General features: G+C 50.5%; 1 protein-coding gene and 1 long non-coding RNA gene across 3 annotated transcripts in view; one reads left to right on the forward strand and one right to left on the reverse strand.

The window, feature by feature from the left end:
- GNA12 (G protein subunit alpha 12) overlaps positions 1-23,002 on the forward strand; it is a 110,913-nt gene that overhangs the window by 78,104 nt on the left and 9,807 nt on the right. The gene's annotated exons all lie outside the window — the stretch shown is intronic.
- LOC109251143 (uncharacterized) lies at positions 9,231-11,103 on the reverse strand. The gene is made up of 2 exons (XR_008419220.1): positions 10,632-11,103; positions 9,231-9,483 (listed from the first exon to the last, which is right to left on the reverse strand). It is a non-coding gene; the product is annotated as an uncharacterized LOC109251143 (long non-coding RNA).

Genomic DNA, 23,002 nt, shown 5'->3' on the forward strand with positions numbered 1-23,002 from the left:
TTACCCCAAATTTTTTAATGAGCAAAAGACGTGAAGGGGCGAAAATGGTGGATCAAGTGCATGAAAGATTCGGTCCGTACGTCGTCTGTACCTGAATGGAAATGGAAACCGCAGCAAGGGGTCCCTGCACCCTCCTACAGGCTACACTTGGGAGGGCTGAGCCGACAGAGTGGTGACGTGGGGTGGGGGGGGGGATGTGGTATTTGTCGAACAGAGGTGCAAATACGTGTCCCGGCAAAGACTTGCACACGGGTGTTCGGAGAAGCTTTATTTGTCGTGGCTGCCGACTGCTAACTTGTCCCTCGACGGATGACTGGTGACCAATTCGGGCATATCCATCCAGGGGACTGCCCCTCTGCGGCGAGGGGAGCAGAGTACTGACGCGGACAACCGCGTGGACAAACGTAAGCGGGGTTGTGCCGCGCGAGGGAGACACACAGTCCACGCTGCATGGTTTATTTATGTAAAACTCCGGAAACGTAGAGGGAGAGTGACAGAAGCGGATCGGTGTTGGCCGGGACAGGAGGAGAGCGTAGGAGAAAGGGGACACGCGGAGACCTTGGGGGGGTGGACGTACCTTCCTTGATTTGCCGCTCTGGTCCCCCAGGGACGTGCCCGTCACAGGTTATCAGATTGTCCCCTTGAGTACGTGTCCTTTCGCACATGCCAGTTAGGCCTCAAGCTCTTTCTTTCACAAAAAGATAATGCTCTTAATTCCTGATGCCCTGTGAAAGTAACTCATTGAACAGAGGCTGTTTTGAATGTCACTGTCTTTGTTTAATGTTCACTTTCACGAGGCCTGGGATCTGCCTGCCTTGACGGTTGAGAGGGGAAGGAAAAGACCAGCTTTCCTAAAGAGCTCCCAGGGAAAAGCAATCTTCTTAGTCTCCGCTGCCATTCCGGAAGTTTCTTCCCTTTACCGCAGGGCCAGGGTCTTCGGAGGCCTCCGAGTGCCCCACTCCGCCACCGTCTCCTCCCTACACTGGATTGATCCTGATAACGTCCCCGAAGGCAGCTGCGTTGTGCTCTGTGACTTAAATAGGACGTTTAAGTGTAATTGTTTGAAGACTGAGATTTATTTAGCACTTTCCGAGTTTCCGTCTGCTGTGTAAAACGTGCCAGCAGGATTAGCCTGTAGAGTGTTTACCGAGCTAGCTGCTTGGTTCTCCTCCTGGACTGATGTCATGACGACTGCCATAGGACTGTGTCCTTGGAGTGGACAGTGCGGCACAGAAGTCCTATTGGCACCGTTAGAAAAACTTAATTATCTGGGCTTTTTTTTTTTTTTTTTTTTTGGCCTTTTATGGAAAGGAGAGGCAGACCATGTCTCCCAAACGTAGAAGGCAGAAAAATTTTATTAGAGGAGATGACAGGATAAGGGAGGGATAGAGAAATAGGTCATCCAGCAGTGTGCCTACCTCGTGCAGTGTAGTTTACCCCCAGCCTACCATGGACTTGGTTGTCCCTTTGCAACTTCAGACGCATGGGATGTCGGTGTTCGCTTGTCTGGAAGGCTGAATGAAATGCAGGGTACGTGCTGAGGGTTCTGAGCTCTGTACCTCAGGCTCTTTCCTTTGATTTTAATCACTTGATTCCCTAATCGTATTCCTCGTGCATTTGCCGTGGCAGGAAATACCGGAGCCAAGTGCTTACAAGGTCCACGTTCATACGGTCTTTTTTTTTTTATTATTATTTTTTTCTCACGTTTGTTTATTTTTGAGAGAGACAGAGACAGAATGCATGTGGGTTAGGGTCAGAGAGAGAGGGAGACCCGGAATCCGAAGCAGGCTCCAGGCTCTGAGCTGTCAGCACAGAGCCCGACACGGGGCTCGAACTCATGAGCTGTGAGATCATGACCTGAGCCAAAGTCGGACGCTTAACCGACTGAGCCACCTGGGCGCCCCAGCGTTCACACAGTCTTAAAACACTGCCAAAATGCTGCTGATAGCTTGGCGTGGAAGCACTCAACAGCCAGGGAACAAATTATGGCTGCCATAACTCTGACTTGTAATAATCCTGCTGGAAAAACGGAGTTGCGGACACACGATCCCGTTAGCTGTCAGTACTTGGTGAGGTCTCGCAGTGACACGTGATGCCAGTTCCAGGGGACCTGCTGGGCCCCGTGCCTGTTGAGCCACAGTGTGTGTAAGTGTGCAGTTTGTGTAACTTGATGACACCAATCAGGGCATTTGGGGGGGCGGGGGGCTGCTAATAATTTTACCAGGGCACTAAGCTTGAAAGGGGGCTCTCTGGAGCAGACTGGGGCAAATGGCTTTCCTGTGTAGGATATGGCAGTGAACTTGAGTAAAGTCCTGCATTTTAGGTGTGGCTGTCTGTGCAGCGTACTCATGTCCACCACATAGTTCATTCTCCTCAAAACGCTGAGCCGATCTGTGGTTGATGTTGAATCTCATCTCATCTCTGCATGTTATCATGATCTGTTTTTGTCATGACTTCTTCTTATAAAGTTTTTGGCTTTTCTACAAGGATGAAAAAGTGCCTAATGCTCACGCCCCCAGTGATCAGGACAAAACTCGGACGTAAAAAGTAACAAATACCACTTTTCACCCATCACACGGGGGGGGGGGGGGGGCGGGCGGGGAGAAGAAGAAAAGGAAATTGCATTGCTGCTAATATCCAGTGTGGTGAGGCCATGGGAAAATAGATACCTTCCGCCTTTGTTCGTTGGGGTATATATTGGTAGAACCCTTCGGCGAGGCCATTTGCCAGAGCTCTTAGAATTGCACACGTGTATACTCTGGCCCGGCAGTTCTGTCTGTAGGAACACCGCTAACAGACACAGTGTTCCAGGAGCCGCGTGTGTGCGGACGGTTCCCGTGGCGGCGGTGGTGGTAGCAGAAATTGTAAGTATGTAAACATCCACGGGTAGCCCTCTGTAACACGTCTTACTCGAGAATCCGGGGTGGTTGTGAGGAGGGACGAAGCTCCGTGTAACTCTGAGACCTGGTAGAATCCGACTTGAAAAACGATACGCAGCGTTCGATTCCGTTCATGTAAAGGCAAACCAGTCCTGAAACTTTAAGTTTCTACCCCGACATCTGTGCCCTGAATAGAGACAAAGGTCTGGAAGGATATGGGCCTGAGTGATAGACGTGGATAACTGTTGTGGGACGAATGTGACCCTCCTTCGGCTGCGTCGTAATGTTTTTGTACCCTGACAATGTATTCATTGGCTAGCTAGTTTTATAAATGAAGGAAATTTTTTTTTTATTTTTTTATAATTGCATTGTAACAGTTGTGGAAGAGGAAAGGAATGATCACTATTCACATTTGGTGTGATTCTTATCTTTTTTTCCCTGTGTCTTCTATCCATGATTTTTAAGGACAGATCTCAGGAGACTCGCAGATATTTCCATTTTGAGCCGCCCTCAGGAGCCTACCTCCCCACTGGTCTTAAATATTCGTGTGTGTGCGCGCGTGTGTGTGTGTGTGTGTGTTACTTATATCTGTGTGTTACTACACACGTATTAGCATATTTGATTATAAGTTCCCTATAATATACCCTATATTGTGGATATATTATGTATATTAGGGTATACGTATATACCCATTGTTCCCAACTGGGGATATCCTGTAACGGTACCATATTACTTCCCCAAATGTGAAAATTTCTGAGTTCCAAAATACATTTGTCTGGTCCTGAGGATTCCAAAGTAAGGGTTGTCATACACAACGTGAAGGGGTAAAATGCAAAATTTGAAGCGAGCCAGTCAAAAGTTAATTTTGGCTCCTCGGAAACTGCCAAGTATCGCCTCTCATGTCTGTGAGGGGCTTCTGTAAAGGATATTTGTGTCATCATGGGGAACAACAGCAAAACGCTGGAAATATCCCAAACGGCTATTGACAGGGTCACGCAGAAAAGTTTTATACCTGTGTTCAGTGGAATGCTATTATTAGAGCTGTTTTTTTAATGCAGGCCCTTATACCGCCTACGAAACTTAGCTCCAGATGGGCTCCAGGCCTACCCTAACCCTAAGACTCAGGACTGTACAACCCTTAGAAGAAAGCTGGGGGAAAAGCTTCATGACCCCGGACTTGGCGATGATTTTGTGACTAGGACCCTGAAAGCATACAGGAAGAGAACTACATCCTTGTCATCAGAGGACCCACGGCCAAGAGAATGAAAAGGCAGCCTGTGGAATGGGAGAAAATGTTTGCAAGTCCTGTATCCGATGAGGAGTTATATCCCGAATGTGGTTTTTAAACACTCCTACAGGGGCGCCTGGGTGGCTCAGTCGGTTGAGCGTCCGAGTTCAGCCCAGGTCACGATCTCGCGGTCCGTGGGTTCGAGCCCCACGTCGGGCTCTGGGCTGATGGCTCGGAGCCTGGAGCCTGCTTCCGATTCTGTGTCTCCCTCTCTCTCTGCCCCTCCCCCATTCGTGCTCTGTCTCTCTGTCTCAAAAATAAATAAACGTAAAAAAAAAATTTTTTTTTAAATAAAAAAAAATAAACACTCCTACAACTCAGCAACAAGAAAATCACCCTGTTGAAAAAAGGACAAAGGATCCAAATAAATCTGGCTCCCAAGATGATACACGAAAGCGGTCAACACTGTGGGAAAAGGTGCTCAGCATCGGTAATGCTCACAGACCTAGAAATCAGAACCACGTGGAGATACCCCCTCGCACCTCGCAGGATGGCCGCTGTCACAAAGCCAGCCGACAACACGTGTGGGCGAGGACGCGAAGAAATGGAGACCTGGTGCCCTGTTGGAGGTTGTAAAACAGCGCAGCTGCTACCGGAAAAGAGGCGCCTCAGAAAACGTAAACAACTAGCACGGGATCCAGCGATCTCCACTTAAGTGGAAGAGAGCCGAGCCCTGGGGCACAGACAGGTGCTCGCACACCCGTGTTCACGGCTGCGTGGTCCCCAGTAGCCAAGAGGTGGAGACCGCCCAGTGCCCACAGACGGATGGATAAATAAACGTGCTGTCTGCACACAGCGGAGTAGGACTCCGCCTTCAAAAGGAAGGAATCGCCGTCCCCACGCTACAGCATGGGTGAACCCTGAAGACATTATGTCAGGTCAGGTAAGCCGGGCACAGAGACCAGTGTGGTGTAACTACGCTTACGTGCGGTGTCTCAGGTGGCTTCATCAAGCCAGAAAGTGGGATCGTGCTCCCTGGGGGGCCGGGCAGCGGCTGTGTAATAGTTCAACTTGCACATTTTCAAGATGAAAAAATTCTGGAGATCGTTTCATGACTGTGTGACTACACTTAACCCTGCTGAACTGTACCCTTAAAAATCTTTGCGATGGTAAATTTTTCACAATTATAAAAAAAAAAAGTAGGTGCGTGTGGTAGTCAGAGCGAACAATACTTTGCAGGGGAGACACACAGGATACGGGCCTGCCTGCTGGTTGTCGCTGATTTTCCCCACCTTTAATTGAATCTTTGGGTCCCAACATTCACAAGTGAGTTCTCAGATTTAGAGGGTCCCCGCTACCCCCTGCCCATTCATTCGACAGAACCTCCTCTTGTTGACCAAATTGTGACTCTCCCCTTACCTTCAACAAAAGTGATTATAAACGTCAAGGGTGAAAATCTGGGGGAAAGTTAGTTGGGGTCCCGGGGGTTGTGCGCCCTTTCCCTTCAGGAAGGGTCCTCATTTTCCTCAGGATACAGATGGTTATTTTGTATACAGAATGCAGTAGGCCCACCTCAACACTTTGTGCACCCAGCCTCAGCAGAGGCATTTGTTTTTTTAAGTTGATTTACTCTTGAGAGATGGAGACAGAGCATGAGCAGGGGAGGGGCAGAGAGAGAGAGGGAGGCACAGAATCCGAAGGAGGCTTCAGGCTCTGAGCTGTCAGCACAGAGCCCGACGCGGGGCTGGAACCCACGAACCGCGAGATCACGACCTGAGCCAAAGCCGGATGCTCAACCGACTGAGCCACCCAGGCGCCCCAACAGAAGCATTTTAAATAACGAATGCTTCCTTAAGTCTCCAAGGCCTTCTTGCGCTAAGAGGATTGAGAAGAGCAAGTCCAGCTGAAATTAATCTCTGCATTCCCTTCAGGATCCCCTGGCACATGCTGGGGGGACCGGAGGCCCTCCAGACGCTGCGTAGCACCCAGCTGGGGCGAAAACTGCTGGGGGGGGGGGGGGTGCCAGTATTCAGCTCCCCTCCGCTTGCAGAGAAGCCTGGAAATGCAAACGTGTTCTGGTGCAGCCCCGGCTCGGAGGAGGACCGTGGCCTTGATTAAACCAGCCGCTTGGCGCTGGGTTAGAAATGGTTTTGGTTTCTTTCCCTCTGCTAAGAATATTAGAATTGAAGTCTTATGAATGTTTTTAAGTTAAGATTTTAGCAAAATATTTGAATGAGAGGAAACACTGTAGCATTAAGTCAAGTGAAAGTATGATTGTGGATCCTTAAGCTGTGGTAGAGGAAATAATTAATTTATATGTTAGAAACAAAGTAACCCTTGCTACCCAGACGAGACCTAGAGAAGCCTGGATTCTGAGGACAAGCTGAGCTCCACCTTGGTTCGGAGGTTTCAAATAATCGAACAGATACGCTTCACACAGAATCTCGACCGAAAGCTGGTCAGCTGATCCCCAGGAACAGAAGACTCACATCTCCGTGAATACTAAACCGGAGGAGATCCTGGCGCGGCAGCCTCCGGAGACTTCTAGAAAAGGCACAGAGCCCTGCACTCCTCCCGGGGCATCTCTGTAGGACCGTTGAGTATGCGTACGTAGACGCGATGTGTTCTATGGGGAGTCCCTGAGGCAGCCCTTCTGCAGAGGGGGCAGCGTCCCCCCTTCATATCTGTGAAGGAATTTCTCGACACCTCCGAGTAGGCATCTGCTGGGCCGGCTTTTTCAAGTCTTGTCACCCACCGTCCTCGGGTAGCAATTGTGCCATCTTCTTCACAAGTGCGAAGCGTCTCCCATTATGAGCTTTTTAAACTCCTGTTTTCAGATCATTTCCAACTTGTAGAAAAGTCTCGGGAGGCGTTGCGAGAACTGCAGTCGGCCTGGCCAGGGCTCCTTTGCCGAACAGGTCCCTCCCTTCACCTCTCCCCCTCCCTGCCCTGCCTTCTTTCTCACTCTTTGTCATACGTTTGTTTTCTGAATGCTTTTTTTCTTTTTTTTAATCCTTCCCATCTCTCTGCCTCAACCTTGTAAGACACACGCGTCCTGATATAGCTCCAGCAGGTGCCGCAACGTTTTTAGTGAATTATGAAGCTAATGATTTGCCCCCTTCTTTCATAAGGACATGTGGTAAAGAGGGCGTTTTCCCCCCAATACCTAAAAGAGGATAGACTTTTAGCCTCACATGAGAACGGATTTTGGTGGTAAATAAACGAGAAGGACGTGCAAACCACACAGCTCGCCTGGCAGTGCGTGTCCATGCCCGTCCTGCACGAGGATGGCTTGTGGTTGGCTCCCCCCCCCCGCCCCCGCCGCCCCGGCGCTCCTCAGTGAGGTGGGTGCCGTTGGAGACGATGCACTTTGCAAATGAACCCCCAGATGAGAAGCTACACCGAACCAAAAAACTGGCTTCTGCCTTGCTTTTCTAGGGGCTTCTAAGAGGCCAGAACTCTCTATCAGCACGGGGAGCCCGCAGTGTCCCCGAGCTCCTGCCACCTGCTGTCCCTGTGTGCCCGGCTCAGACGAGGGCCGGGCGTGGCCCTGTGAGGGGAACTTGCCGAAGCCTGTAGGGTTATTAACTTGGGATCCTTTTAATTGGTACCCGGGGTCTGTTGAACTTCCTGCTGCTGTTTTGTTAAATGATGGTGGTTTAATAAAGATGAAAACAGCCCCATAAGCAGCTATAATTGGAGCTTTACCCGCCGTGAAAATTCTGAGCGTCTGAAACAGCTCCTGAAATAGACCTGAACTACTTAGGAGTTATTAAATGGAGATGATTAATTCTCAGTGTGAGCAACACAGGAGCATTCTTGAGTAAATAACTTGGTTTTATGGAAACTTTTTTCTCTCGGGGCAGCTTCTTCTCAGCGGTACTTTTCGGTGACTTGTAGTGAATTCGCCAAGTTGCGCGGTGGCCACCGCGAACCAGTTTTAGGGCCCTCCCGTCGTTCCAGTAAGGCCCCTCGTGCCCGTGCGTGCCCAACCCCAGTCCTCGGCCCCAGGCAGCCCCTCTTCCTCCTCCTGCTTCTGTAGGTTTTCCGGTTATTTCCTAGAAATGGAATCACGCAGTACGTGGCCTTGGTGTCTGGCTTCTTTCATTCCACAGGAAGCGTCTGAGGTTCACTCGCACTGCAGTCTGGGCCAGCACTGTCTTCACTTTCATCGCTGCCTAGTGTTCTGTGGATGAACCACGTCTTGTCTCCTCACCCATCGTGTGGTGAGCATTTGGGCAGTTTTCGCCCGTTGGGCTCTTAAGCGTGGTGCTGCTGTGGACGTTGTTTTGCAGCTTTTTAAAAGAAAACCGGTGTGAAAGGTGCCTACAAGAGAACTGAAGTTTGCTCTTTGGATGTGATTTTTTTTTTCATTTTTTTTAATGTTCATTTATTTTTGAGAGAGGCGGAGTGTGGGGAGGGGAGGGGCAGAGAGAGAGGGAGACGCAGAATCGGAAGCAGGCTCCGGGCTCCGAGCTGTCAGCACAGAGCCCGACCAGGGGCTCAAACTCCCGAACCGTGAGATCATGACCTGAGCCGAAGTCGAAAGCTCAACTGCCTGAGCCACCCAGGCGCCCCTGGATGTGATTTTTTACAATAAGCAGTATTTAATTTTTTTCCCCCTTCTTATCTGACCGTAGGTAAGAATTCAGGATCTCTTGAAGAGGGTGAATTTGATGATCCTTTGAGTGAGAGCAAGGTGTGAGTTAGCCTTTCCAAGGAAACCCAGTGGAACGCGGGATCAGCAGCAGAGAACCAGACAGACAAGTTTCCCCTTAAGGCCTCCCCGCCCCCCACCCCTGCCGGCCGCCAATGCTCACCTCAGCCTCCACTCAGGCTGATCACCAGGAACAGCTTTCTGGTTTGGAGCAGGGGGTCCTTTTTTTTTTTTTTTTTTTTTTTTTTAAATACATCTTTTTTTCTTTAATAAATCTATATTTTGTCTTCTCAGTGAATGTTCCTAAAAGGAACTTCGTGTACTAGTTCCAGTGCAGAATGTGATAAAATATGTGTGAAGCAAGATTTGGTGAAATATCCCTACAATTCCCTCTTTTATTTACTGGGTTTAAAAACATGTTTTTGGAACTGTCAAGCAAAATTCTCCGTTTGAGGTGGAAAACATGTTGCTTGGAGAAGCACTTTATTGACACCTTTCAAATGTCCCCTTTGTCCAGGAGGCGCTCAGGCTGTGGGTGGCTTACGTTTCCCCTGGCCCTGTTCCTGAGCAAACCCCCGTTGTTGTTCTAAGGAGGTCCCCCAAAAGTAGCCTGAATTGGGGTTTATGCGCATCCGTGGGCGTTCCGTGAAGAGAACGCTCTGGTAGGTGGCACTTGGCTGGTGAGGTCCCAGTTCTCGCCCTGATTCTTGAAGGCACAGCTAGTTCACAGCCTATGTTCCAACGCAGAGGAAAAAAAAGGGAATCGATCAGAACCTTTAGTTACCGACTGAGGTCTGATCTCTGTATTGCTTAGCAGATCAGTTTCACAAAAGTAATTACATAAACTTTCATCTTTTGCCTTGACCTAAATGTTTTACAGATCGTTTTGACAGGCTCTTTTTGTTTTGATTTATCTCCCTTAGTGACAAACCAGAAACAAAAGAAAGATCATTTCACTCAGCCTGGTGTGTTTTACAAGGTCATCTTTTCTTTTAAGTAGAGCTCCCTCTCCTCTCTCTCTCTCTCTCTCTCTCTCTCTCTCTCTCTCTCTCCCTCCCTCCCTCTCTCTCAAGGTTTACTAACGTGATTTTTTTTTTAAGTTAAATTTAAGAGCAGTTAGTGAGGGTTCCAGAATTTTAAGTACTGTGGCACAATCCAATAGTAAATAAGACACCAGTGGTTGCCATTTCCAGAATATTCTTTATGGTGCTTATCTGGAAAATGTAAATCTTTGTATGGCTCTCTCCAGGTATTTCAGACTTCGGAATACTTCCTGTTTGTTTTGAGCTAGCTTTATTTATTTATTTATTTATTTATTTATTTATTTATTTTAACTTTTTTTTTTTTTTTTTTTTTTTTGAGAGAGAGAGTGAGACAGAGCATGAGTCGGGGAGGGGCAGAGACAGAGGGAGACACAGAACTGGAAACAGGCTCCAGGCTCCGAGCTTGTCAGCACAGGGCCCAACACGGGGCTCAAACCCATGAACCATGAGATCACGACCTGAGTCGAAGTCGGATGCTTAACCGACTGAGCCACCCAGGCGCCCCAAGCCAGCTTTAGATCATAGGGCCATGCAGAGTCGAAAATCAAGTTCACGCACGGGTGTCAGAACTCCATCCCGGCGGACAGAACTGCACTGTGGCCAGGGTGAGGGAGTTCGGGGAGCTTTTCCAGGCGAAGCATTGAGTCAGACGGCTGGCACGGCCGAGGGAAGAAACCCTTGGTGGGCTCCCTGTGCCGGAGCCCGGCCCGGTCCCTGCCAGATGCGGTGCGTGCCGACGTGCCTGCCGCAGCCAAGGAATTCCATCCGGGTCTCCCCCAGCTCGGCTCTCGCGCTGTGGGGCGTCCGTTCCTCCGGGGAATTACCTTTGGCATTTCTGCCACGCTGTGTTGTGTTGGGCTTTTGGTGGTGGAGGTGGGGCCTCGTGAAATCCTGCAAATGTTGTCAGCGGAGACTTTTCCAGCGATTCTGGAAGGAGAGAGGCTTTCGGAGGCGGTGGTCCGTCTCCTCAGAGCTGTCTGGTCTCTCGTGGGACAGGGTCAGAGTTCGTGTGGAGCGTGGATGCCCAGTCAGTGCTCCAGCGGCCCCAGAGCCCCCGGACCCCAGGCCTACAGGGCCTGGCGGCCCGGGCCTAACGCACAAGGGCCCTTTATGAGGAGCCAGATCCCTGGCTCGCCGGCCCGAGCGTCTGGGGCGTCCCTGCCTTTGGCCTCCTGCCCTGCTTCCCTCTCCTCCGGGCCAGCCCCGGCTCTGGTTGGCTCCACGAGCAGAGCCGGCCTTTCGCTCGGAGAGCCAAGCTGGAGCACAGCCGATGAGTCAGGCTTTGGCAGGAGGAAGGCTGCTTTTGAGCACTCCTCTTTCCCTTTTGTTGAGCCCGAGGCGGGCTTTGTTGAGCCGAGGGGGTGGGGAGGCCGGCAAACATCCCGCCGAAGGGCACCCTGACCCCTTGGCCCCGGCTCCCCTCCGCCGTCCAGGGGGAGGCAGTTGGCCTCAGAGTGCTGCCCGGTCCAGATGGTCTGTCCCCTCGTCGTCTGGCTGCTCTGAGCCCTGTCTCCTTGACAGTCAGGTCATATGACAAATGAGACTACTGTCCTTGTTCCGATTTTTTAATTTCATTTTTCGCAAGCACGTTGGAACTTAACTCTTAAATACAAAGCTTGGCTCGCAGTCTCTGGTCAGGGCCCTGCGTGTGGCTTAAGAGCTCGGCCTTCTGAGCTGAGCGGCGGTTTCGACCGCTTGGGCAAGTGAACCTGTGAGCTTTGGTCTCTTCCAGCAGGAGAATGGGGACAACTGCGTTTGCATTAAGTGAGATAATGCGCGGCAAGCGAGTGGCGCAGCGCCTGGCACCGCAGGGCCGGTTCGGTGCCGTCATCCGGCCAAGGGAGCAGCCTCTGTGAGCCGGCCGCACACCCCACTTGTGATCCTCCATCCGGTGCCGGTGGGGCACCTGGCCGGGCGCCTGCTCGGCCCGTCTAACTCCTCCTGGAAATGAAACCTGTCAGCCTCCTCAGCCCCAGAGCCAGAGCTTTTGGCGTCTTGGGTCGGTATTGGGGGCACGTTCACAGATTTCTCCGCCTGCCAAGCTCCGTGCGAGGGGACTGACGGGAGAGGCGGCCCTTGGGGTGCAGGACGGGGCTCGGGCCGTGGTCAGCTCCGCCGTGGCCGGACTGCCGGGCAGCCGGACGGGCCGCCTTGGTCCGGGCTCTGGCGTTTGTCGGTATGACTGGTGGGGAAGCGCGGCTGGGAGCAGGGTCGGAAGCAGCGCTGTCCCGAGATCGGAAGGCGCGTGCGAAGGCGTGAATGCAAAACAGGTAGCGGCTGTGTGTCCGCCTTGTATCACAACAACGCTGATCGCCCGTGCTGGCAACTGTTCCTGAGATTGGTTTTTTGTTTGTTTTTTATCACATTCAAGTGTGTGTGTGTGTGCGCGTGTGTGCGTGTGTGTGTACACACATACATGACAGGACAATCACTAGGTGCCAAACTGCAAATCAAGTGAAGATACACTGAGTGTCGGGTGAGAGGCTGGTTTTGGAAGCAAGTCCGCTGTGGAGCGGGTGTTGTTTCTGTCCGTAGAGATCACCTGGGTTAGCCGGTACTGGTTCCGGAAGAGGGTGCGGGCCGCTCCAGTGGCTGCAGGGGAGCTCTTGCCACGCGGCCTGGGTCACGCCGGCTTACAAGCGCTGCCTGCGTTTTCCCTCTGTAGTCCCTCAGATCCTGTCCCAGATTCTGTCCGCCATCCTTAGGACCGTGTGTGGCCAGAGGCCTGGCTTCAGGGAGACCATAGCTCCCGTTTGAGGGCCTGCTCTGTGTGCGTCTGACCCGGCCTGGAGACGGCTCCGGGTCAGGTTCTGGTCCCGAGTGGAGGGGACATCCCGTCAGCTCAGGTGCACACAGGCTTTCTCCGAAGGACCCCGACCTGAGGTCCAGGTGGCAGAGGGAGCCGATCGGTGAGGTGCGTGGCTCCGTTTAAAGGTTCTTGTTTTGGGCCCAAAACAACAAGCTGTCCCCAGATGAGTCACGGACCGTGGGGGACTGACGGGGCCACCCTTGTCCCGACTGTGAGGCCAGACTGTGCTGGGGCGAGGAAGAGTCCGGTCAGAGGGGTGCCGTCCCCCTTCCCCAAAAACCTCTGTGTGCAGGATCCCCCCCCTCCGGGGAGTGGACCGCTGATCCAGGTCAGGCCCTCCGTGCTACGAAGCAAGCCTCTGGTGGCTTCAGAGAGCCTTGCGGGCCCCACCAGCACAGGCTGTCCCTGGAGGCAAGACTGGAAGTGGAGGGAGCTAAACTTAGCTCCCTGGATGAGCTGCTGGTGCGGTGTGAGGAGGGGCGAGGGGTGTGGGGGAGGCTTAAAGGGACAGCCACGGGCTTGTGTGACGGCCCTGCGCCAGCTCCGTCACCAGCTCCAGTGTGGCATCTGGCATCGGGGGAACTTAGCTGGTCTGGCACGTGGCGCTATGTGTGCCTGGGGGTCCTGCATGCAGTGGGGTGGGGGGAAGGTGGCCACGGGTGCATTGAGGCGGGGGGCGTGCCCAAAGGTACTGAGCACCTTGGGGGCTGTGGTGCATTGGGGGGGCAGGGCCCCAGGGATCCTGTGTGCAGAGGGGGGGCTGTGGGTGCATTGCCGGGGGGCGGGGCCCCAGGGGTCCTGCGTGCCGGGTTGGGCGGGGGGCTGTGCCCAGCAGTGAGGAGAACGTGGTCTGGGCGGTTGGAAGGGCACCGTGGGCTCTGGCATGCTCACCCGCTGGGTCCAGAGAGCAGCAGCATTGACGGCCCAGAGGGGAAGGGGGCTGAGCGCCACCTGGGTGTTCCAGGGCTGACTCGGGCACAGAAGGAACATGTGACATGGGCCCACAGGTGCATCGCTACGTAGAAGTGAGCCTGCGTAACTGGTTTGGCAAAAGCGATCTCTCTCCCACTTGGAAGTCCTCGATAATTCACCATTTTCTACCTATCTAGTCCTCTCTCAACATCTCCCACCTGTTCCCCGGACAGGGGTGGAAGGGAAGGACAGGGCGCACGGTCGTCCAGCGCTAACAGACGCCTCTCTGTTCGACTCCAGCTCCCCAGCCTTCAGGTGCTAGGTGTTCCTCTGCTTTGTTGAGTGTTTGTGTCGTTTTTTTGTGTTCGTAGCCCCGGGACCAGGCTGCCAGCGGCAGGGAGCAGCCTCGATCCCGGGCTCTGAAAGCCAGGCCGGCAGGGCCGGTGCCACGTGCGGGGTGTGCACTTCCCGAACTAGAGGCCGCCGGCCGTGAGCGTGGTCCGTACCGCCTTCGCTGTGTCTCTGTCCCAGTCCTGTACCTGCGCAGGAAACATGGACACACGGTCAACAGTAGTAGGGGACGCATCTGCACACACCCCCACCGTGCAGATCAAGAGCATCAGCGGCGGGGCGCGTCCGACTTCGGCTCGGGTCATGATCTCACGGTTCCTGGGTTGGAGCCCCGCGTCGGGCTCTGTGCTGGCAGCTCAGGGCCTGGAGCTGCTTCGGATTCTGTGTCTCCCTCTCTCTCTGCTCCTCCTGCACTCACACTCTGTCTTTCTCAGTCTCTCAAAAATGAATAAATGCTGAAAAAGAATTTTTTAAAAAGCGGGGGGCATCAGTGGTAATGTGTCACCCACTGTTGGCTCTCCTGCTCCTGGATACACCCCCCGCCCAGCCGTAGCCGCCCTTCTGATGTTGGCTAACGTTCTTTTTATTTGTAGTTTTACCACCCATGTATCCCTGAGCCGTTCTTTGCCTCAGTTTTGTCCGTAAAGTGGGGATGACCGTAATACGGGCCTCAAGCATCATTTTGAGGATTAACTGAGTTAATATGTGTAAAGCACTTAGATCGGCACGGGGCACCTAGTAAACTTTGTATGCGTGTTAGCTACTGTAACTGTTGTTGTGTTTAATTTTTCCAGTTTTTAAACATCATGTAAGTCAAGAATAGTGTAAATATTGTACTGCCGCTTGTTTTTTTCATTCACCGATTTATTTTGTGATTCATCGTATTGATGCACATGGTAATGGTTCCCTCTTGTTCATTCTCCTGTGCGGTTCCAGAATACGCTGCCATTTATTTATCCGGTGAAGTCAGGGTTGACTGGGTTTTTCCAGCCTGGGCTTTGATGATCCTGCCGCCAGGAGCATTCTGGCTCACGTTCAGTGTCCTCTCGGGCAGTGCTTCCCCAAGTGTGGTCTGGGGATCCCTGAGGTCCTGTCGAGGGCTCCTCAAGACCGACACTGTTTTCAGAATAAGACTGAGACGCCATTTGCCTTTTGCACTGTTATTTACTCGAGAGCGGACACTGGAGTTTTCCAGAGGCCACATGGTGTGTGATGATATCATCGTTCTGGTGGCTGCCTAGATACATGCCTGTTATAACTGTATTTCTAAATTACTTCAGTTCTCTAATACGGTAAATATTGATAGTTTGGGAGGTGTTGTGTCCCGGGGAGAGGCTTCCCTGGTTTTATTTGAGTAAGGCAGTGAAAGCACAGGGGCTTTCCGTAACGAACCTGAAGAAACAGACTCTGACTCATCCCCTTTGTTGTGAGTTAGCTAATGACTAACGCCATAGCAGGAGATTTTTCAGACACTCACTGGGTTTTTAGTCCTGTATTATGTGACTCGAGCAGCTCCGTTATAAGGAGGAGGAAGAATTCCTTATTATCTGCCATTCTGATGCGGGGGCAAGTTTTTCTAGACAGGTCCTCGACAGCAAACTCAAGCCAGCAATCCGCTGAGTTATCAGAGGAAATAATGCCTAGGCTAGCACTAGAAAGGTCTGCTTTGAAAAAATCGTATCTGGGGCACCTGGGAGGCTCAGTCGGTTAAGCATCCAACTTCAGCTCAGGTCACGATCTCACAGTTAGTGAGTTCAAGCCCCACGTCGGGCTCTCCACTGTCGGTGCAGAGCCCGCTTCAGATCCTCTGCCCCTCCCCTGCTCTCTCCCTCTCTCAAAAATAGACATTAAAAAAAAGAAGAAAAAAATCCGTATCTTCATTCACCAACAAGCATTTGGTACCTAAGGGTCAAGACGCTATTGGAGCTGAGGGCACACAGTGAAGGTGGCCTTTTCTTCCGCGGTGAACGGTTGTGTTGCAGGTACCTGGTACAATGGAGGAAGTTAAAGCAACCACACAAATGCGCTGTCTCACAGCAGGGGCAGGTCAGGAGTCCTGGTGTCTGGACCTCACTGGGTCATCTGCTCTCAGGATCTCATCAGGCTGAGATCAAGGTGTCGGTGGGCCTGTGGTCTCACCTAATGTCCCTTGCCAGCTGCCTGTCATTGGCAGAGTTCATTTCCTTGCAGTTGTGTGACAGAGATCTCCGTTGTTTTGTGGGTTTCTGGCCAGCTTCCAGGGGCTGCCCTAGGTTCCCTGCCATGGGGCCCCTCCTCTTACAACATGACGCTTCTTTGAAAAGGCTCACCAGATTAGGTCAGGCCCACCCCCGATCATCTCTCTTGATCGGCTCAGAGTAGCCCAGTGAAGGTGTGCTGTCTCTTGCTCTCCACGGGCCCCTCCCGTGCTCCAGAGAAGGAGATTGTACACGGACACAAGTCACTGAGGCCCATCTTCAAATCCTGCCAGCACAGACCTCTTTTCCTAACCCCAGATTACAAAGATTTTCACCTGTGTTTTTTTCAAGTCTGTGGTTTTAGTTTTAGCTTTCACATTTAGGTCTGTGGACACACTTTAATTTTCGTGTATGATATGGGTAAGGGTCTATGTCCCTTTTGTCCCCCGTACAGATCACCAGTGTCTCCGGCACCATTTTTTGAAACAATGCCCGTTTCTCCATCTTGATTTGCCTTGACAACTGTCAAAATGCACTTGGCCGTCTCTGTGAGGTCCTGCGCCCAGACTCTGGTTTCTGCTCAGTTGTCTGCCTTTTCTCGCACCAACCCCCTCTTTCAAAGAAAGTCTGGAAATCAGGCATCGAAAAAATGCTTTCCTTTTATAAAATCGATTTATTCGAGGTCACTTTTTAAAACTGTTTTTAAAATGAGCTTGTTATTTTCTACCAAAAAAAAAAAAAAAAAAAAGCTGCTGGGACTTTGGTTGGCATTTTACGGCATCCGTAGGTCAATCTGGGGAGAACTGGCATCTTAACAGTATTGAGGCTCCTAAAATTGATGAACATGGCATATCTCTCCAATTATGTAGGTTCTTTTGTCCTGGTGCTCTGCGTTTTCCAAAGAAGAGGTTTTAAACATTTTGATAAAAGTCTGTTTCATGGGGCACCTGGGTGGCTCAGTGAGTTCAGCGTCCAACTTTGGCTCAGGTCGTGATCTCGCAGTTCGTGAGTTCAAGCCCCACGTCGGGCTCACTTCTATCAGCCCGTCACTGCAGAGCCCACTTTGGATGCTCTGTCCCCCTCACTCCGCCCCTCCCCCACTTTTCTTTTCGCCAAAAAAAGTAAATATTTGAAAAATAATGAACGTCTGTTTCAGCTATTGGAATAAGGCAGGAAATATAAGAAAGAATAGGGGCATATAAGTCAGAAAAGTTCCTATTGGCAGATGACATATAAAATGTAAAGGAACCCACCCAAAAAGTCACAGAACTAAGTAAATTAAGCAAGTCGACAGGATACAAGCTCAATAAATACAAAAATCAATTTTATTTCTGTATACTAGCAATGAACACAGGCAAACAAATGTGCCATTACTTTTAACAATTGCTCACAAAAAAGGGGGAAATACTTTCATGTAAATTTAGCATAATGTAGATGGGATGGGACTTGTATGATTAAAAATGACAAGATGCTCATTAAAAAAATCAGAGGGTCTCGGGGCGCCTGGGTGGCTCAGTCGGTTGAGCGTCCGACTGCGGCTCAGGTCACGATCTCACGATCCGGGAGTTCGAGCCCCGCGTCGGGCTCTGGGCTGATGGCTCAGAGCCTGGAGCCTGCTTCCGATTCTGTGTCTCCCTCTCTCTCTGCCCCTCCCCCGTTCATGCTCTGTCTCTCTATGTCTCAAAAATAAATAAAACGTTGGGGCGCCTGGGTGGCTCAGTCGGTTGAGCGTCCGACTTCGGCTCAGGTCACGGTCTCACGATCTGGGAGTTCGAGCCCCGCGTCGGGCTCTGGGCTGATGGCTCAGAGCCTGGAGCCTGCTTCCGATTCTGTGTCTCCCTCTCTGCCCCTCCCCCATTCATGCTCTGTCTCTCTCTGTCTCAAAAATAAATTAAAAAACATTAAAAAAATTAAAAAAAAAAAAATCAGAGGGTCTGAACAGATGGAGAGTTGGTTTGAGCTCCTGGATTAGGAGGCTCAACATAGAACAGTGTGAGTTCTCCCCAAATGTATATACAGGTTTCTGTTCCTACTAAACACAGAGTTCCTGCTAAAATGTCAGCCAGACCTTTTGTAAATATAAATATGATCCTTCCAAAATTTGGAGAGGCACAAGAATAGCCCAAACCATTTAGAAAATGAAGAATAAAGTACAAGTTATCAGTGTCTCATGTCGAGACCTTAGATGCAGCCGCATTAATCAAGACAGTGATATCGACAGAGGGACAGACACAGGTCAGTGGGACAGACCCAGAGGTTAGCTCCGCACAAGTATGCAGAGATGCAAAACCGGTTCAGTAAAGGAAGGCCAGCCTTCCACGTATGCTGCTGAAGCAATTGGATAGCCGTAGACTGGAAAAGAAAGAAAAAGAACCATGACCTGAATCTCACAACCTTACGTACAACTTAGACCGGCATGTAGATTTAAATGAGAGATATAGAATTTTGAGCAGGTGACATGATAGAAACTCTGGGACCTAAGGCTGGATGAAGTATTCTTAGATAAGACCCCAAAAGCAAAACCCATAAAAGAAAAAAATCATTTTTGAAAAAACATCAATTTTGACTTCATCAAAATTAAAACTTGCTCTGCAAAAGACCCTCTTAAGAGGCCGCAGACATAAAATATTTGCCAACCACACATCTATCAAAGGACTCATCTCAAAAAAACATAAAGAATTCTTGAGACTCAATGGTAATAAAACAGTCCAACTAGAAAATGGGCAAAAGATCTGAAGAGATTTCCCCCAAGAGGATGTGCACATGGCAGGTAAGTACATGGGAGGTGGTCGACATCACTGGCCATTGGGTCTTTGCAGATTAAGGGAAACGCAAAACCATGTTGAGATACATGTTAGAAGTTAGAAAAGAAGACCAGCGGCCACCGGTGCCCGGGCGGCTCAGTCTTCAACTCTTGATCTCAGCTCAGATCTTGATCTTGGGGTCATGAGTTCAAGCCCTGTGTTGGGTTTGAAGCCTACTTTTAAAAAAAGGAAAGGAAAGAAAGGAAAACACAGCACCCATAGCAAAGGCTGGCCAGGATACAGAGAAGCCAGGTCCCCTCCGCATGGCCGGCAGGAATGTGGATGATGCTGCTGTCCTGGATTATAGTCTGGGAGTTTCTTCTGAACACTAAATTTGTACTTAACCATGTGACCCAGCAATCTCACTCCTGAGCACTTACCCAGAGAAATGGAAACTGTCCACACAGAACCTGTTCATGAATGTTGACGGCAGGTTTCCTTTGGGGGAACATTTTTTATAATAAATTCAGGTGCTTTTTGTTTTTTTTTTTTAAGTAAATAATAGGTTTGTTCAGATTTTCACTGTTAGTAAATTAAATCTTTAAAACATTTTGTCCATTTCTTCTAAGAAATCCAGTTTGGTAGCATCAAGTTGTTCAGAATGTCCTCTCCATATTTTTTTAACGTCTGTAGGATCCATAGTGTGACTCCTCTTTAATTGCCGGTACTAGCAATTTCCCTTTTTCTTGCTGGATCACTCTGGCTAGGACGTTACCCGTTTCGTTGGCCTTTCTGAAGACACTTTTGGCCCTGTTAATTTTTTTTGTTGTTTGTCCATTTTCTATTTCGGTGATATGCGGTCTTTATTTCCTTCCCTCTACTCACCTGGGGTTTTCTTTACTCTTCCTTTTTAGGCCCTTTGAGAAGGAACTTCAGTCAATGATTTTGGATCCATTTTCTTTTCTAGTATAAACATTTATTTTTAAATTTTAATTGCAGTACAGTGAAAGTGTTGTATTTCACATATACAATGTAGTGATTCAATACGTATCATACATACATTGCTGACATAGGCATTTAGAGCTACAGATTTCTTCCCTAGATAATACATTAAATACATCCCAAAATATTTAAAAAAAAATTTTTTTTAACTTCATTTATTTATTGTGAGAGAGGGGCGCCTGGATGGCGCAGTCGGTTAAGCGTCCGACTTCAGCCAGGTCACGATCTCGCGGTCCGTGGGTTCGAGCCCCGCGTCAGGCTCTGGGCTGATGGCTCGGAGCCTGGAGCCTGTTTCCGATTCTGTGTCTCCCTCTCTCTCTGCCCCTCCCCCGTTCATGCTCTGTCTCTCTCTGTCCCAAAAATAAATAAAAAAATGTTGAAAAAAAAAAAATTATTTATTGTGAGAGAAAGAGAGCAAGCCAGGAGAAGGGCAGAGAGATTGGGGAGACAGAATCCCAGCAGGCTGTACACTGTCAGCATGGAACCTGATGTGGGGCTTGAACTCACAAACCATGAGATCGTGACCTGAGCTGAAACCAAGACTCGGATGCTTAACCGACTGAGCCACCCGGGCACCACCGAAAATATTTTCTAATGTGCTTTGTGATTTCCTTTTGGTACTTCCATTTGATCCATGGAGTTTCCATCTCCCTGCTTAAATTTCCCATTTGTTCTTTCACGTCGTCTACTTTTTCCATCAGAGTGCTTAGCTTATTAATCATAATTGTTTTAAATTCCTGATGTGTTAATCGCAGACCCTCTGCCACATCTGAGTCTGGCTCCAGGGCTTGCTCAGTCTCTTCAGACTGTGATTTTTGCCTTTTATAGAGCGGACGTTGTCATTTTCCGTTGAAAGCTGGATGCATTGCTGGCTCCAGCCACGTTCCTGTCCCTCATATTCACCTGCCTCTCCAGATTGGGGGGCAGCAACCCTTGAACATCCAGTCTCGTGTGGCTCTAAAAAGAGTCGTTGGTTTTCAGCTTGTTCAGCTTGTGTGGGGACTGGAGTGACAACTTGCAGGTTCCTTAAGTGCCAGAGCAGGAGGGTGTGACTCTGCATCTGGAACCTCTAAGAACTGGCCAAGCCCCCCCCCCCGCCCCTCCCCTCTCTGCCCCCCCACCTGCCCCTCCCTCACCCCATGGTGTGCGTGCTTTCTCGTATGGAGAAAAAGAAGATCTAAAATCATGCCCTGGTTTCTTTCTAGTTCATTTTTCTGTGGTGGTCCCTGTGACACAAATGAAGGATTAGATCTGTCGTTTCCAAGGCTGGGTCTGTAACCCGTGCTACTCAACTTCCAGAACCGTTTGAGGAATGAGCCTGACAGCTGTTCATTGTGCACAGACCGCCTTGGATCCCACACAAGATCACAGTGAGGTGCGGCAGCTGCAATTAAACACCCGGAAAACAAGTGTCCTGACGATGGGGAACCTTCTTACCTTTGCTGATACAGGTGCAAACCGTGCGGCCGCTGAGGAACACACTTGGGTGATTGCTCAAAAAATTAAACACATGGGGCGCCTGGGTGGCTTAGTCGGTTAAGCGTCCAACTTCGGCTCAGGTCATGATCTCACGGTCCGTGGGTTCGGAGCCTGGAGCCTGCTTCGGATTCTGTGTCTCCCTCTCTCTCTGCCCCTCCCCTGCTCGCATTCTGTCTCTCTCTCTCTCTCTCTCTCTCTCTCTTAAAAATAAATAAGCATTTAAAAAATTTTTTAAAAATTAAACATAGTTGCCATGTGACCCAGAAACTCCACCGCTAGGTGGAATGTCTGCCCCAAAGGACCAGAGACCGGCATTCGAATGGAAACTTGTACGAGAACGGTCACAGCAGCAGCCAGACGCTGGAAGCAGCCCAAGTGCCCATCAGCTGACCAGCGGATAAACACTGTGAGGGTCCACGCAGGGGGGCGCTATCCAGCCGTAGAAAGGAACAGAGTGCTCACCCCGCCATGACGGTGAAACACGATGCCCAGTGGAGTAGGTCAGACCGTTGCTACGAAATACCCCAGATTGGCAAACCCAGAGAGACAGAGAGCTGATGGGTGGTTGTCCGGGAGTGGGGGGTAACTGCTGGTGGGCGCGATTGTCTTTGGGGGTGATGACAGTGTTTTCCAACAAGGTAGTAGAGGTGGTGGTTGTATGTCACCTTGAACGTGCTACATGCCACCGTGTTACGTATGCTTTATTTCTTAAAGATTTTATTACATTTATTTAAGTAATCTCTACAGCCAGTGTGGGGCTTGAACTCACGACCCTGACGTCAAGAGTCACGTGCTCTACCGACTGAACCACCCAGGCGCCCCTATATACACTTTAAAGTGGTTAGTTTTCTGTCACGTTACTTTTACCTGAGCTGAAGAAAAAGACAAATCTCAGAGGGGCCTGGCATATTACAGCGCCACCCTGGGCCTTTCCCTGGGGCCTTAGTCACAGCTGGGAAGGAGCAGCTGTCCCCAGGAACCGGGGTGGGGGACTCAGAGCCTGGATATGGGACGCCAGCCTTGGCACGGCCGGGTGGCCGAGCAGGACCGCCAGCGTGGGCGCGCCTTGGGCCGGCTTCCCGTGCACCTGCTCGTGCTGGGGCAGAAGGGCGAGGCCGCCGGAGTCCAGGGGCCCTGCCCCCACCTGACATACTGTTAGGCTCATGTGTCTTAGTTTGGTTTCCATTCTGAGGGGTGGATTTTTTAAATAAATTTCGTTTTTAATTATGTAAGATCTCCACATGGTTCCAAAGCCAGAATGCATTGAGACGTCCCGCTCCTGCCCTGTTCCCCCCTCCCCGTACCTCATCGTTTCTATCTGTTGCTGGTTTCTCTTGCTACGTTTCCTTTTTTAAATATGAGCAAATAGTCAGTGTTTCAATTTCCGCACCATTCCTCACACGCAAGGAGACACACATCGTACTTGGTGTCTTGCACCTCTTCTCACCAGCCATGGACCACCGTCCACCCCCCACAGCCGTGTCCGACCCCTGTGTAGGTCGCCTGCGTTACCCGATCAGCCTCCTGTCCGTGGACGTTTGCGGTCTTCCCAGGCTTTCGATGCTGTGCCAGCGCCACGGTGAATCTTTTCCCTGATACAGTAGGATCATAAATTAGCAACAGACAGGTCCTAGGCACCCAGATTAAAATGGGAGAACCTCTGTTTTGACGACGCGTAGGAATATGGGGTTTTATCTTTGTCCAGAATGCTTTCACGGCTG

The sequence above is a fragment of the Panthera pardus genome, unplaced genomic scaffold, assembly GCF_024362965.1.
Source record: "Panthera pardus isolate Hobbes unplaced genomic scaffold, ASM2436296v1 HiC_scaffold_4, whole genome shotgun sequence".
In the NCBI taxonomy this organism is placed as follows: Eukaryota; Metazoa; Chordata; class Mammalia; order Carnivora; family Felidae; genus Panthera; species Panthera pardus.